This window comes from Nicotiana tabacum, chromosome 22, assembly GCF_000715075.1.
Source record: "Nicotiana tabacum cultivar K326 chromosome 22, ASM71507v2, whole genome shotgun sequence".
Lineage (NCBI taxonomy): Eukaryota > Viridiplantae > Streptophyta > Magnoliopsida > Solanales > Solanaceae > Nicotiana > Nicotiana tabacum.
Window position 1 is genome coordinate 37,472,201 of NC_134101.1, and position 3,355 is coordinate 37,475,555.

Here is a 3,355-nt window from a genome sequence, read left to right on the forward strand (position 1 = left end):
TCTTTATGAATATGGGCATCATTGTATTATGAATAAGATAGAGTTTAGGAAATTGAGTTCTTACAACTGAGCTCTACCACACGATCTATAGTAAAAAGAAAGAATGACAGTCCTAAATGCCATGTAGCCTCCTGCTTATAAGTGTGGTGCATGATACACAGATAAACAAGACTCTACTAGACACGACTTGTAGACTCCCTAGGACAGAATTGCTCTGATACCACATTTTTCACGACCCAAACCGATGGGCCACAATGGGCACTCGGTACCTTACTCAACCGAGTACCAACGTAACGTATCATTCTTATTACATCATCATATACACATGACATATACGGGCCTAATAGGCCAACATGATCATTTTTAAACTCCAATCATAGGCCGACAAGGCCGTACAATCTTTCACGTACACAACATATGTCTACAAGCCTCTAAGAGTACATAAATGTTATAAAGGTTGGGACAGAGCCCCGCCATACCAAACCATATACATCTAAATCATACTGACCAAATAAGCAACTCCGGAGCAAATAGAGCGCACAAATACCTTCCGCTGAGCTGATAGCCTACTTGGAGGACTCTCGACCTGTCTATCAGGACCTGCGAGCATGAAACGCAGCGTCCCCAGGCAAAAGGGATGTCAGTACAAATAATGTACCGAGTATGTAAGGCACATAAACAAGTACATAACAGACCTGGAAGAAATATAGAGTAAATGACTCAACTTGTAAGTCTGGATAACTCTGTAAATCATGAAATACTCATAGTGTCATGCATATGCGTATGAATGTCATGTCGTGCATAGGTACATATTTCATAACATCATCAGACCTCTGAGGGCATCCCATCATATCATCTAGGCCACTATGGGCAAAATCATCAACATATACCAGCTGATCAGGTGGTGGTGCGTATATAACGCCGTAACCTTTCTCCCATATCCCATTTAAATATAATATACATATATACGTGTATATAACGTCATCTGATCATGGGTCAATGTACATGTATAAATGCATAAGAAATACGTTAATAAGATTTTCTTGGAATACCATAAAAATCAATATGCCTTTCGGATAAACTTTATCAAATACGTATTTTTCTGAGACCCATGAACAGACGATAGAACAATGAGATATATGGGAATTCAAGAACATAGGCATCTCTAATACTTCTATGAATAGAGTAATTTATGGGAATTGTGCATTTGCTCGTTTCGTTTGTGTCGTATAGATCATGCCAAAAGAAAGAAGGGATAGCCTTAACATACCTGGAGTAGGGAAAAATCCGTATGATATTCCTGGAAAAGGTTGCACCATACTCCCTTAGAATCGCAAAATCTCACGTTGCTAATGTGCTAATAATTCTCGTTGGAATTATTTGGTGTCAGAATTGGTTTAAGAATCAAAATCACGTTGCTAATGTTTTGTAGAAATTTCCACGAAATTGGTAACAATTTGTAACAAAGTCACTTTGCTAATCTCCAAACCTCACGCCTGATGTGTGTTTGAGAATGAAAAATGTTGCTTCTTATTTAAGATCCTAGAATTTAGGTGTCTTGAAATTGATAAGTTAGGTTGCCACCTAATGTAATAACTTAAAGAGTCATACATATGATTTAAGGGGTGCTGCCACGTAAATCCCCCCTTACTTCTCCAATTATCTACCCTTTTTTCTTAATTAATTCCCCCACTAGTCCAATAATTAACCAATTACCCACATAATTAATAATTATCTCAAATTACATAAAATACTACTCGCTTTTAATATACTTTATAAACCTTACAACCATAGCTATATGGTATCTTGTATGGCAGTAGTCCATAAATACCGGGTATTTTAGCTCGGACCGTATTTTATCCCAAAATGTCAAACTTCGACGAAATTCATTTCCTTCGATTCTCTTACCCTCTTACCTTTACGAATTTATTTATCACTTGTTTGAAATAGCGTAATACTTATAATCTCGAAACATTCTCATTCCCCAGCTTACGTCGATTAACTTACGGCGAAACTTCATTTCCGAGCTTATATCAACTTACTTATGGCGTACTTCCATGTACGAAAACATGGGGTGTAACAAAGGCATAATCCTCAAAGGAATCAATTCGCACGATGAGGAATCAAGAAGGGAAGTGCTTCTAACAGCCCTGTAGCCTCTCGAAGATAAGTACAGACGTCTTCGTACCGATCCGTAAGACTCTACAAGACTTGCTCATGACTCGTGAGACCTAAGTGAACCTAGTGCTCTGATACCATGTTGTCACAACCCAAAATTCATTAAAGATCGTGATGGCGCCTAACACCACTGTCAGGCAAACCAACCATAATTAATTAACTTAATTACTCATTTTAGTATTTTTGAATTCATAATTTTTCCTTCAATCAAATAATAATTAATAAAATTTACAGAGTACATTATTATTTTCCCAACTACACTACTGAACAAGTCATAACTGCCCCCAAAATCCGGTGTCACAAGTGCATGAGCATTTACAAGGGAGTAAAATAAAATACCGCATCTGTCCGGAATATAATTTAGACAGGAAAAATATAAATAACTCTGAAGGAGACTCTGCTGGCTGCAGATCGTAATATAGAATGCAACTCACCTAAGTCCCTACATTAGCCACACCTATGCGCCCACAAGGCTGCTAGACATATATGTACCTGCACAAAAATGTGCAGCAACTGTAGTATGAGTACGTAAACAACGTGTACCCTGTAAGTATCAAGTCTAATCTCGAAGAAGTAGTGAAGAGAGGCCGACTTTGACACTCACTATGGGTCAATAATATTAACATGGAAATATTTAAATAAACATGATTTATTTGAACAGTAATAATCTCCTTAACAAGCATAAATAATTAATTCTTTCAATTCCAATAATTTCCAATTTATCAATTTGCTTCACAAGCTGTAATAAAATATCAAGGTATCGTGTGATTATTTTTATTAGGCATGATGTCTGCTGAGGTCGTTCGGCCCGATCCAGAGTGTCGTGTACACTGCCGAAGGACGTGCAGCACGATCCACAGATGTATCTATACTGCCGAAGCCTTCGGCCCGCTCCTCAAGAAAGGAGATCATTTTCTTATGAACTTCCGGAATAAGAAGTTATTATAATAGGGCTAACACATAAGGATGTACAATTTCTATTAATAATTAAATAATTTACACAAAAATTCAAGTATATGAAATTTCGATCTTTTAATATTTTCTCTAACGATTCAGATTACAATTCCAGTATTTTAATTAAATAAAGAATATAATTATCACAAGTAATTCATGATTTTATCCCTAAACTACCCGGACATAGCATAATTATGAGCTACGCACGGACTCTCGTCACCTC